This window comes from Grammomys surdaster, unplaced genomic scaffold (genome assembly GCF_004785775.1).
Source record: "Grammomys surdaster isolate TR1022 unplaced genomic scaffold, NIH_TR_1.0 212, whole genome shotgun sequence".
NCBI classification, from domain to species: Eukaryota; Metazoa; Chordata; class Mammalia; order Rodentia; family Muridae; genus Grammomys; species Grammomys surdaster.
The window spans coordinates 4,197,877-4,211,940 of record NW_021604657.1 but is presented as its reverse complement, the minus strand read 5'-3'; the positions used below and the strand labels follow the sequence as shown (position 1 = coordinate 4,211,940).

Genomic DNA, 14,064 nt, shown 5'->3' with positions numbered 1-14,064 from the left:
TAGGAATATCCTCATTGGTTTGAAATTTGATTTCTGCAGTCCTCTTTTACACTTCTAGCTTTTTGAATTGCCTTTTTTTATCTCATTAAAACCACATGAAAATAGCATAGCTGACCTGTCACTTTCTATCCAGATGATGGTAGTTCCTGCCTGCAGCCTGGTGGGAAAAAAGTATGTAGTCTCTAGGAAAGATGCCCTGGATACAAGTGAAGCAAGACTCTGCTTTATCTGGGAAACAAAGGATAGTTAACTTTCTCCTCTTCTTCCTTCATGTTATTCTAACTTTTCTTGGCCTTCTGCTCTTACTCTGATCTACAATACTCTTATTTTCTATAAAAAAAAAATTTCTGAAAGAAAATAAGAGTATTCTGCCAACAAGCTGTCTTCAAAAACACAGATCTGTAAATGGAAGTCAGGTTTAAAAAGAAAAACTAGCAGTGAACATACTAAAGAGAAATAGAAACTAAGTAAGATGAAGTCTACGTCTTGTGACTCTTCAGCTTGTAAATAAAAAGAAAAGATCCCAAATTTGAGTCCTAGACCAGGACTCTGAATTCAGGCTGACATTTAAAACAGTATAAATGAGGCTTAATTAAGTCCATACACCAAACCAATTATAATTTGCATAATGAAGTGAAAACCTTAAAAAAAAAAAGCCAGCCCTAGAGGAATTGCAGGTGTGGCTGGTATCTTACATGTGCCTAAGTAGGTAGCAGAAAGGAGAGAGGCTGTGTCTATGCTCAGTGTTCTGACCTATAAACATCTGAATGATCAGTAGCCCAACATCCCCTGGGAAGAAAAAAATCCAGCAAGTATGAGACGACCACAAGTCCAGGATCAAGCAGGCCTGGATGGGCTTTGAGGACAGGGAGCAAGCCTGAGACTAGAAGAACTCTACCCTGGGCTTCCAGCCCTAGGCAGGAGTAAAAGTAAGAGAGGCAACCTTTACAAGGGGCCACTTGAACAAGATGTGAGTCTGAAATGAGCATGACCCATGCCTGGTGCCATTATGCACGAGCAAGTTATAGCACTCCTGAGAGGACTCCAGACATTCAGAGACCTCGGGCATCACTAAGAGGAGCTAGCTAGTGGTAGCGAAATGATAGAAAAAAAGAGACAGAAGGATGTAGGCACAATGTAGAGAGGCAGAACTGGAAACTCAGGAATAGAGAGGAACAACCTGATGTGAGTAGCCAGTGATGCCACCAGGAGTCATCTGGGTCCATGGCCCTGCAGAAGCAGAGGTTTGTTACTACCAAAAACCAGGTAGATGTCCTTGGTCTGGGCTGCTACAGGGAACATGTTAATGTCTGAGGGCTCTGTAAAATGAGCCCAACCCCTCACTTGAGCTTTGTGGGAGAGCTGTCCCTGGAGGCATGAGAGCAGGAGACCTGACCCCACTCCTTGTCAGCTGTAACACTCAGAACAGGCCCCGCACCTCACCTGGGCAGCACAGTCAGGGCTGGCCCTGAATGTGGGGGTTGCAGGTGAGCTGACCCAAGAACATGAGTATGAGAAAGCCAGCCTTGCCTCTTATCTACTGTATATGGTGTCAGTGAGGGGAAATCCTCTCACCTCCCCTTTGCCCTCAACACTCTTTGTGAGAAGAAGGAAGAGTTGGCCCCAATGGAGTCATTAAAGCAGGAGAACTGTCTCTTCACCACACCTGATGCAGCACTGAAAAGAATAAGTCCTGTACTTCATCTGGACAGTACAGTACAGATGACCCTGATGGTGGAAGTAGGGGTTATTCAGTCCCAAGGCTGTGAGCATGGGAGAGCTGGGTTCCTCAACTTGTCGATCATTCACCAGCCTGGGCAAGGGAGAGATGCCCTCCCAACCCTTGGCCTTTGCCACCTATGGCAAGTTGGAGAACTGACTCCAGGAGCATGAGAGGAGAAGAGCCAGCCCTGTCTCCTGTCTGCTGGGCAGTAATAGTGGAGGAACTGTAAAACTTTTCCTTACCAGCTGAAAAACTTAGGCGAGCAAGTTCTGTGCCTCAGTGAACACCAGGGTAGAGCTGGCCCTGATTCCAGAAGAAAGGGAGGGTTTGCTGGTGAGCCAGGAATTGTCTCTTTGACTAGTTCAGATACCTATCAGACCTAGATCCAGGACTTTGAATTGGTCTACTCCAAGTTCTGCCCCATCAGTGAATTACTGGAGTTCCTAAAGTGGCTGGTCCTACAGATCCAAAATTACAGGATCTCTATGATATAGGGTATCAACAGGATATCTGAAAGGACTCCTAGTGAGGTTCCAGTATTGATAGAGTAGCAGAAGCCAGGGGCCTTGTGACAGACCAAAAAGACATTGCAAGTAAAGAGTGTGGACAAAAGGGTGTGCAGTGGGGTAGATGTGACAGTACAGCTTCCACAAAAGGATTTTTACATTTTCTCTGATGTGGAAGATTGCAAGGATGGAGGGCAGGTATGAAGGGAAGGGAAGATAAGTTGAATTGAAATACATAATGTGAAACTCACAAAGAACCAATAAAAATTTATATATATATATATATATATATATATATATATTCAAGGAAGGATAAAATGAGAATGTACATGTTAGACCTTTGATTTACATTGTGGAAGGTAGAATTTTTCTGGTGGTCTACAGAGTCCCATCCCCACCCAGTGAAGTTTCCACCTATACTCCTTGCTTTTTGGACGTGGGCATGAACAACATGTAATATAACTGCAATGATTAGCTTACTTCATATGATAAAGCCTATGGGATTTTGCAGATGTAATTATGGTTATAATCAACTGACTGGCTTTGGCTTTGAGTTAATGAAAAGGGAGATTTTCCTAGTTGAGCATAGCAAATCAAGTGAATTGCTTAAAGAAGCTGGAGATCCAAAGGGAGACTCATTTGTTTGTCTCAAAGGAGCAAAGCCATGATGAGCTCTACATATTCAAGGAAACAAATTTTTCCAACATTCATGTGAGGTTGGATGAGGACCCTGAGCATCACAAGAGATAGACAGTAGGCCTGATACTCTGTTAGAAATCCATAAGCCATGCCATAGGTATCACAAGACAGCTAGAAGATGTTGTGTTTCCTGTTAAATTTATGATGATGTATTTTTTCAGAAACAGATAATGAACACAAATTTTGGTGACTAAAAGTCAGATACTGCTGTAACTAGAACCCAAGGATATAGCAGTGCCTTTATCATGAGATGATAGTGGGTAGACATGAGAGCAGAGTGCAAAAAAAGCTTTAGCTGCCTTAAACAGTTGTTAGTAGAAAAATGGTCTCTTTGATGGGCTTAGAAAAGCTTGGGAAGGAAAATACAAGGTGTTGTACAGTGGAGAGAAGGTTAGTATAGTGAAATTGTCTCCTGCATCTCTGTACAAGCTGAACGCATAAAAACTGGGCATTGTCCTTCATGGATGTGGTCCTTAACAATGGAGTTGACCAAGCTGCTCCTGTTTTTTCTTGTTCTTCATAGAAAAGCACAAAATGTGAACTAAATTGAGAGAACTGTTACAAATACAATATGGAATATTATAATTCTGAGAAGTGGTCCACAGCAGGTTTCCCACAGTTTGGAGGGTAAGAATGCTTTGCATTTTTCTAGGAGTTCTGCAGCAAGTCCTTGTAATTACTTACAGATCCCCCGAGAGAGCTCCAGTGGCACAGAAGGAATGCTAAGATCATTACCATGCCTAGCAGCACAAACCAGAGTTCAAGCACTTACACCCACTTATCTGTGGCTACTATTTATTAATTGTGTAAAGTCATGAGGCATTATATGTACACACAAATAAGATAATGTCAAGTGGGCATATCACCGATAGACAGCAAGGAAGAAGAGATGCAAATCCATCATGAGTTTTCCTCTTAGATTCAGGAAAAATTCTGGCATAGATAGTCTGTGCATGGTCCAAGGGATTGGGGACCCATGTCTACCCAGCACCTACTGGCTCACTGGGCAAAATTTTGAAAGAGATTCTTCTTTCAGGGTAAGGAAAATAACAACCTAGACTCTCCCAGGTAGTTCATCTCTGACACAACTGATGTATTTTTTTTCATAGTACCAAGAAATCACTCCATATCTCAAACACTGCATCCCCAGTTCATTCTATGATCATGCTAACAACTTACATGTAAACATGTTTACATGTAAACATAAGAAAGAGAGGAGGAAAAACTGGGTCTCCACATAGCAATCTAGGGAACTGTCACATAGGCAGGTGATTTTTTTGAGAGAAAATGATACTGTGTAATAGAAGATATATACTACTCACAAGCCTAAATTAATTACTAATTTTATAGAAATAAAAAGAGCTACCTCCGGCCCAAAAGATGGATTATTTTAGGATAAGTCAGTAGAACTCTGCAATGCCTTGAGAGTGACACTAGGGCTTCAGTGTTTTCACTAAGCTTCTCAGTCATCCTTACCACAGAAAGAGCATCTGCTAAGAAAGGTAAAGGAAAAAGAAACCAGAGCTTGAACAGTACTGGCTGTAATGATATGACAGTATAAGGGCTTATGTCTATTTCCCAGACTTTAGTTAAAACTTCACCTGACCTAGAAGAGTGGAAAAGTCATCAGATACCATCTCCTGAATGCTCTGAAGAAAGATGTCAGATAGAATAATTTCACTGGTGTTGAAAATAAACTGTGCTGACTCAGTGGCTATATTTGAAGGATTGCATTCTGTTGACCTTAGATGACCCATGGAGGAAAATACCCATCAAGAGGTTTACTTTTGTTTCCAAAGTATTTCTCCCTGAGAAAGTTTCCAGAGTCTTATACTATAGATATAATTAAACTGATAAAGAAGAGATGGTAACATCTTGATTAGTAGGAAGATCTTAGTCTTGAAGTCTAAGGCAATTCACTTCGAACTCAGGGAATATATTTTCTCATGGTATCAGAAACTCACTCCATATTTTGGACACTACTCAGAGTTCATTCTGTGGTCATTCTAACAACTATAAGCAAGAAAGGGACAAGGGCAACACTGGGACTCCACAAGGTAGATTTGAACAAGTCGTTAATCCTTTCAACCATTCCTTATCTTCCCATTTAAAATCTAAAGAAATCTGCGATAAGCCATTGGTTCTCAACAGTAGTCAGGGAACATTCAAGAAATTACCAAGGAGAAAGACCTTTAGTTAATGACCTATAGGCTATAACTTATAACCTATAACCTATAACCTGCATAACCATAGAGGCTGTACTATCTTGCTTATATTACTCGAACTGTACATCAAATGCCTTATCTAAAATATATTTTTTGTTGTTTAAAAATAGCATCTTTTATTTTCTGTTCTATGAGGTATACTCTAAAATTCTGTAGCATGTTATTCTCTTCTTTATGTCAACTTGATGGTGGATTTCTTGAGAATGGGCCCAAATGGTAATGGGCCAAGTCTGATGAAAGGTTATTGGATGTTAAGGTCAAATTTTGGATACAGAACGTACAGAAGTTTCCAAGGGATCTTTTTAATCTAAGTCTCCAGTACTCTGAGTCTATATACTAGGTAGCTTAGAGTTCAAGACCATGAGAACTAGGACAACTGTCAGGGTCTTAAATCTCTAAAGGTAAAACATGTGCTTATAGCATTGTTTAGGATTCTAGATTACTAGTTTCTGTAGAAAAGAATTAAGAAATCTAGATAAGTTGCTTAAGAAACAAGAATACAATTTGTCTAGTCAGAACACATTTTTATATTCTTTCTTTCAGAATAGGTGGTAAGTTTCATGAAAGGGAACCATCATGCATGATCTTTTCATCCCTGAAAATTTCCAAAATACAAATCCTACAGTATTGAATCTTGAGATACCCTTATAGATTCTCTGTTGAGACTATCTCATTGATAGATTAGAAGTCTAATAACAAAATCAGAGAATATCTTGTTATTCAAGACAATGTTATATTTAATATAATTTAAGATATTTGTCATAAGAAAAGGCTTTTTAGAAAGAATTGGTTTACATCAAATGGACTGTATCTCTTTAATTTATCAAATTCAGACAGTGCATAGTTCAGAGCCAGAGAAAAGACACAGCTGCCTTGCTTGATATGTGCCTCTGCTTATAGAGTCAAGACAGCCAGTAGATGAAAAGACACTGGATATTGAACAGGATTTACCTTCATTTCTTTACCCAGAAGTATACCATAGATGTCTTCCAGAATATACTCCTAACTAAACCCAGTTGTAAAAAAAAAAAATACTGACTTGTAGTCTCTTCCATTTCCCTATTAAACTTGGATAGATCCCTCGTTAGAACAGTAAGGACAAAATGGATATTGGGAAATGATTAGTCTATGCTGTAAACAAAGTTCTGAAAACAGAGGAGAGAGGTGAAAATATTTAGTGCTACTTTCACGATTGTTTTGTAAAGAGAAGGCAAGTCTTTTGAACCATCAACTGTGACAACTGGGTGGTAATTGGTAAAACCACTTTGAAAATCAATCTGGTGGTTCCTCAGAAAATTGAAAATATTTCTACCGGAAGACACAACTATACCACTACTGTGTGTGTGTGCCTGTGTGTGTGTGTGTGTGTGTGTGTGTGTGTGTGTGTGTGCGCGTGCACGCGCGCACGTGTGTGCATGTGTGCATGTGTCCAATAGATGCTCCAACATATAACAAAGTCACATGGTCCACTATGTTTATAGCAGCCTTATTTATAAAAGCCAGAAGCTGAAAACAACTCAGATGTTCCTCAACAGAAGAATGAATACAGAAAATATGGTATATTTACACAATGGAGAACTATTCAGCTATTAAAAACAATGATGTCATAACATTTTCAGGCAAATGGATGGAACTAGAAAATATCATCCTGTGTGAGGTAACCCAGATACAAAAGAACACACATAGTATGTACTCACTGATAAGTGAATATTAGCCCAAAAGCTCAGAATATCCACGATACAACCCACAAACCATATGGAAATTAAGAAGAAGGAAGACCAAAGTGTGAATGCTTTAATCCTACATAGAAGGGGTAACAAAATAGTCACAGGAGGTATAAAGAGAGAGGGGCCTGGAAGGGAGAGAGGATGGGGAGTAGAAAAAGGAGGGGAAAGATCAGGTATTGGAAGGGGCAGGAAAGAAGTTCAGAGGGTCAGGAAATCTAATAAAAATATGTAGCAGTGGGGGATGAGGTAGCCAATAGGGAATCCCAGATGCCAGGGAAGCAAGAGGTTCCCAGGACCCAATGGGGATGACTTTAACCAGAATACGCAACAAAGGGGAGAGAGAACCTGTAGAGAACATTTCCAATAGATAGGCATGACCCTCAGTTGAGGGATGGGGCCACCCACCCATCTCAAAATTGTTAACCCAGAAATGCTCCTGTCCAAAGGAAAGACAGGGACAAAAATGAAAAAGAAACTGAAGGAAAGGCCATCCAGAGAGCATCCCACCTAGGGATCCATCCCATTTTCAGACGCCAAACCCCAACACTATTACTGATGACAAGATGTGCTTGCTGACAGGAGCCTGGTATGGCTGTTCTCTGAGACAGGGGAGGATTAACTGAAAGAAATATCTCTTAGATTCTCACTTTTTTCCCTTTTGTCTTCTTTATCTTGGTCATGGCTTCACCATGGTATTGAGACTTTGCTAGCAGAGATTGAAGTTTGGCTCTGAATTGATCAGACAAAGATATGTGCTAATATACTACAATGTGCTTCCATGAAGGATGCAGTGGTTCTTGCCTTTGGTGACAACAAAGATGACAGTGGATTAAAAGATGCTGTGATCATCACATCATAGTGAGGGAACTTCTATATATGAGTGAACTTTGGTTTCAGAAGTCAAAGTCAGTGATCAAAAGTCTTAAAAGGAGAAATGGGCCAGGTGATTGTGGCACAAGACTTTAATCCCAACACTCAGGAGGCAGAGGTAGGCAGACTTCTGTTAGTTCAAGACCAGTCTGGTCTAGAGTGAGAACCAGGACAGCTAGGGCTACTCAGAGAAACACTCTTGGAAAAAAAAGAAGAAGAATGAGAAATGGTTTATATTTGGGGCTAGATCAGGGATGAGGTCTTCATGAGGGCTTCCTTCTTATATATCTGACTATGAAACTCAGAAAGTGGTAACTGGCTGCTCCAACTGCTGCCAGTTTCTTTTCTCTTTTTTTTTTTTTTTTGTGGTTTTTGGAGACAGGGTTTCTCTGTGTAGCACTGGCTGTCCTGGAACTCACTCTGTATACCAGGCTGGACTCAAACTGAGAAATTCACCTGCCTCTGCCTCCCAAGTGCTGGGATTAAAGGTGTGCGCCGCCACCACCCGGCCATGTTACCAGTTTCTAAATGAAATAATTTTTCGCTTATAGATAAGTCCTTGAAGTGTAGACAAATAGAGACTGACTAGAGACAAGTCACAACTTAGTAAGTCCAATCTTGATTTACACATAACCCTGATGTACACAAAGATCCTGCAGTTCACTATGAATCTGAGTCCTGTATGATTTATGTTGGCAGAGAAGAAAGATTAATTTTATTTTGAGGAACTAGAATAAGATATGATACACAAAAGGATATAGTTTAAAGAGAAAGCACTTAATATCTCAGAGGAAACCCTAAATATTTAGATTCATTAATATGAATCAAGGAGATACTACAGGGACTTGATGGGAACAGATATGTGTTATAGCTCCCTAGATTCTAGACCAGCGTTCTGAGTTTGTCAAAACTGGTCATACTTACATAGCCAGTGTTGCCATTGTAAAACAATCACAATAGGGACATAAGGAAGCAGAAAGTAGTTTTGACAAAAGTGACCCACAAAATTAAATGAACTTATTCTTCTCAGTTGCCTAAAATAATAGCTACAACACTATCAGTTGTGACATCTAGTCATTGCTGTAGGCACTTCACATTAAACACTTTTAAATGCCATTACTATCACATTTTAAATTAAGAAACTGTACAATTTGTAAATAAACTGCCTAATACTATAAGATGTAAGAGTTGATGTCTGAATCCAGTCTTCCTGGCTACACAGACTTTCTCCCAGACCACTAAACTTTTCTGAATGTCAATACTATTGTATTTTCGTTCATAATCTTTATTCTCATTGATCATTTTTTCTGTAGAGTATTCTTGTCTCCCCAGAAAAGTATCAATCCTTTAAAGAAAAAGATCTATGCTACTTTCCCTCTGAAATTTATCTAGTGGATAGAATATCTCAGGATTGATGAATTACTGTAGTTAACCCATAAGAATCCAGTATAAAAAACTTAGCACTTCATGATTCCAGACAAATTTGAAATTATTCTCCCCAATTTTATTTTTAAACTTAAGGTAAATTGCTTATCTCAGATATTAAGAACTAACAGTATCTACTATCATTCCATCTCCTTGGATGAGGTGTCAGGGTCATACCCATCAATAATTAGGCCACTGTGATATCATCTGACCCAAGTTGACATCAGTAAGTGGTCTTTGAGAATCAAGCTATTTTCAGTGTTTTTCTGTTGGCAGTATTTCACCTTTCACTTAGTTTTCCTCCTCTACTCTGCGGAATACTGCGTGGCTAAGACCTAAGATTAGTTGCTTGCAAAAGAATGGGTAGGCATTTATAGCAGGCTCTGGTAGAATCATTACCCATTCTCCTCCTAGCACAGCCTGGACCAAATGCCTGAGTTCGTGACTGCTGCAAAAAGCGTTGCTTAATACATAAGCTTATTCTTTAATATAGAGCTTTCTAGACAGGGAAGAGAAAGTAGAAAAGGTTGCCTTTGCAGTTATTTCTGCAAAGTGACCTGAGAACAGAGAGGGCTCACAATAGGTATTTTTTGAAGGAACGTGTGAATTGAAATGTTTTCAGAATTCTCTATAAAGAAGATGTCATTCCCAGAGGACTGGCTTTCTGCCAAAGGCAATTTCCTTGTACATAATTCTTTGTTACCTTTTCCTTACAAAAGCCAGCACCTCTAGCATATTTTTTTTTATCATGGGCTTGTGAGTCATTCATGAGTCCCTTACTAACTGCCTCTGTGTGGGTTAAAATTCTTGTGAAACAGGAATGAAGAACTGGCAGAATGCCCTAAAACACATGACTGGTAGCTTCTGACACTTGATTTGATGTCTCTTGAGGCCTTGAAAAGTTTGCATTTTTTTTAAATGGCCCAGGTCTCCTGTGAAAAATGACCTTCGTTCTCATGGCAGAAATGACCAACTACATCTTGTACCTCTCTCACAGCATATGCTTGATAGTCTGGCCACAAAAGCAAAAAAATGAACTAAACATAAATAAATACACATCTACCTTCCAGATATACCTGTTGGGATCATAAAATGAGGAATTGTTAGGAAAAAACTTAAGAGTGTAGAAAATCATATTTGCTCATTTTATTAAAAATAAAAAAGCAAAAGAAAGCAATGCTTTCCGTTGGCACCCTGCATTAGTTAGGAGTTTTGTTGGTTTAGTCTAACAAAAGCTTATTTAATGTCTTATATGTAGTTCTTTGCTGAGTTATTACCTGAAGACCCAAATCCATGGATTTTTTTTTTCTACTTTGTGGCTATAGCAAATAGGAAATGCCTAATTTTCAGTTATGTTCTGGATTGATCTAGACTGAAAACTCATACATGGGCTTCATAGCATTAGCCTGGAAATGACCATCACAAGTGGCCAATTGTTATTCCTAAGAGAGTCACGTGGATCTACTTAAAAGTACTTGAAAGGGAAAAATATGAGAGCAATATTTGGTAATCCTTGTTCTCTGTTTCTACAAAACAAATGCTACATCTGTCCTGATAATATATTAATGTTATTTGAAAGCCAGTTAACGTTAACAAGAATAAAATGATAATAAAGAATAAAATAAGTCAGACTGGTGATCTCATCTGTTTCCTTCCAGCATCCTCTTTAGTCTTGCATTCACTGAAAATCACTAGCTAAGAGTAACTAATACATTGTTATTCAGGGGTCCCTACACAACATAGCTTTATTGCTCATAACAGAATTTATTGCTTCTCTGCCCTTGTTGAACCGTGACAATGGATCTCCATTTTCTGAGGTAAACCAAGTTTACCCTTATTCCAAGCAACTTGTAGGCACTTAGCTAAGAAAGTTCTCCGTTTCCCTCCTCTTTGGAACACATTAGAATATTTGGGTCTAGTATAGCAGGATATTTATTCTGTTACACTATATTTGCAGTGGAGCTCAGTGATTAGGCAGTAGAAGAGGAGGTGGAGCTGGGAGAGAAAGAGAAGAAGGGGAGGGGAGAAAAAGAAGAAGGGGAGGGGAGTAATGAAATAGAGGAAAGGGAGGAGAAGAAGGAGGCTATCAGCTATGGAGAACCATGGATGGGTCGAAAGCTGTCCTGGGTAGCAACTTCTATCAAAAGGTTAGATATTGGGTAACAACTCTAATTATGTGGGCATCTTGTTGATTGAGCAGTTCTAAATATATAAATCCTTTAGACAATCATTAAACTTTAAGATTCTCATTTCTACCAGGTACTGCAAGGATGGCAGATATTGTCTGGGGTTCAGCCGAGCTTTGTGGATGCAGTGTGGTGAACTGACAGAGCCTTTCCACCATGCTGGCATCTCATGGGTGCCAGAGCCTGCGCATGTAGCTAGCCAGAGCCACAATCAGAGCTGAGGAGCAGGGGAACACGCTGGCTGCCCCCGAAACAAGCCAGACCGGGCACAGTTTTCTAAATAACCCTCCTAACATCTAGAAATACTATTCGGCTGTTTTCCAACTTGAAAGAATCAGCAATGTTCAGTTCCTTCATCCTTTTTTGGATATATTCTAGGTCCCTGTGGGCCCCTCTGCATGCGTTTCACATTTTCTTTTCTAGCACAGTACTAAGCGCATGATTATTCAAAGAGAAACACAGGAAAGATTACTCAGTCTTCAGGCAAACTTAGTCAGTATCCTTCCGGATGGATATAGAGTCAGAATTTTAGCTTTTTGAGAGGAAAATGATTTTGGATTTAATATACTACAGTATACTTTATGATTTAGAAAATTAAAAGGCTGAGGTATAGGCACACTCAATGACTGCCCTAAGATGAAACAGCTACTTAGCCACAAAACTCATTAAGTTTTTAAGTAGCTTTGACTCTTAGGATTTTATCAGAGGGACATAAGACAGAAGAAGCACATATAAAAGAAAGAAAAAATTAAGCACAATCTCTTTTCATCTTTGCTTAGCCTTTTCTTTTGTCTTTTGTGAAAGTTTAAATCGAAGATATTCAGTACACAAATTAGGACAAGAGGATGTCTGAGGACAGGTTGGAAAGAAGAGTCTGTGTGGAACAACCCTCCCATCTGTTCCAGGCAAGTCCAAAGCAATAATCCCATGAACAGCCTCAGAAAACGTAATTTAGAATTAATTCAGGCAGTCCCTCAGTGTTTACAGATAAGTGTGCTCAGAGAGAGCACTTTCATCTCCAAGAGCCTGAAGTAAAGGCCTGATATTACAAACCATTTAACTTCTTTGGAGGATTCTTGAAAGATGAGTTAGCATAAAATAATGTTATTACAGTTTGTGTTGAATCTCATAATACCTACACCAAGTAGACCGGCCATTTTCATTGAAATTCTAAGACAAGTAAAAGTTATATAGTGAATAGTGGAATTCATTAATAAACTCAACATACATTTACTGGGCATTTAATTCTAAGCAGCCTTTGTGGTAGCTGTTCAATAAACACAACAAAATAGCCTCCCTCCTTGTAGTGCCCAAAATGCTAAGAAATTCAAAAGTCTGTTTTTCATGTGTGCAAGTGACATTATTGTCCTGGGATCTGGCCTCAGTGACAAATTTTGTCCTTCATAATGGCTTCTGCACTGTTATGGTATAGAGGTTAAAAATAACAGCCTTGAAGTGGAAGCATCTGCTAGAAAGCCTAGCTCTAGTTTGCTTGTGAGCTCTATAACTTTTGTTGTTCCTTTGATTACTAATAGACTTCTGTATCCACTATCTACTGTTATATAATAGACAATCACAAGGCTCAGCAGAATAGTTATCTGCTTTTATCTTTCAGGAGTGAAGCACTAACAATAGGGACAGCTTACCCCAAAACACCTACAAATACAATTTTATCCTCATGAAGCCCATGGAGTCTACAGTGTTGGCGCAGATAACATCATTCTAGCAAAGACTACATGTTCTTTGTAGATGGGTATTAACATTTCCCCTTTATAATTTGATGAGCTTCTATAGACATCACAAGCTAGTCTGATGTCTTAGTCTGATGCCTCCTTTTGTCTAGCACAACAGAAAATCTACTTCCTTAAATTGGACCATGTTTTGCCTGTTAAGAAGTGTTATGAAATGCTTTACTGACCATTCTCTTAACAAACTTTGAAGAACCCTTTGCCTATAGCTCTACACATTCTTTACTTTGGCTCTGTCTCTCAGCTACAATGATGTTGACATATTCATCTTGCACTTAGGTAGTCAAGCTGACTAAAGCTAGCTATGAGCAGCAAGGAAGTGGGTAACACCACTCCTACTGAAAATATATGGTTTATTATCACAGTTAATTCTCAGAACTATGTAGGTTAGTTTTGTTGTCTTGCTTTAACAGATGCAGAAGCAGTGTACCTAGGTTATAATGATTTAATAATCATTAAGAATGAACATGTTTTCAGGTTTTATGAGAATTAAAAATGCCCCTTCCTCTGTTGAAGTTCTCCCTCAAGCATTAATTAAGATATAGGCAAAGAGGACAGTAAGTGAAGAGCTAAATACCAGGATTAAAATTTGTGAATATGAGATGGCAGGGAAAGAAAGGAAATAAAATGCAAATAGATGAACTAAACTCAACATGAGCTAAACAGTTCCCTGGCAAGAGGACTGACTGGATGCAACTTCTAAAGCAGTTTGTTTTCCTTCTTGCTTTGTGTCATGGCAGAGTCAGCCAGTTACACTGAAGAAGCCCACAGACATACATGTCCAAAAGAGCTGTCCAAACCACAGCTGTGTAAGTTATAACACAGAAACATGAAGAAAGGTGGTATGATCCCTCTGAAAAGTACAGCTTCTCAACTATGACGTGAAAGCACGAGATGAAGATTTCAGAAGTTTGCTGGTAAAATGAACTATGACCTAAAAGAGGATACAACCAGT

The 14,064-nt window shown here is 39.2% G+C and overlaps 1 non-coding gene across 1 annotated transcript; it reads left to right on the top strand.

Moving 5' to 3' along the window:
- Positions 1–656: 656 nt before the first annotated feature.
- On the top strand, positions 657–787 carry LOC114625047. Its single transcript, XR_003712001.1, has one exon. It is a non-coding gene; the product is annotated as a small nucleolar RNA SNORA17 (small nucleolar RNA).
- Positions 788–14,064: the final 13,277 nt, after the last annotated feature.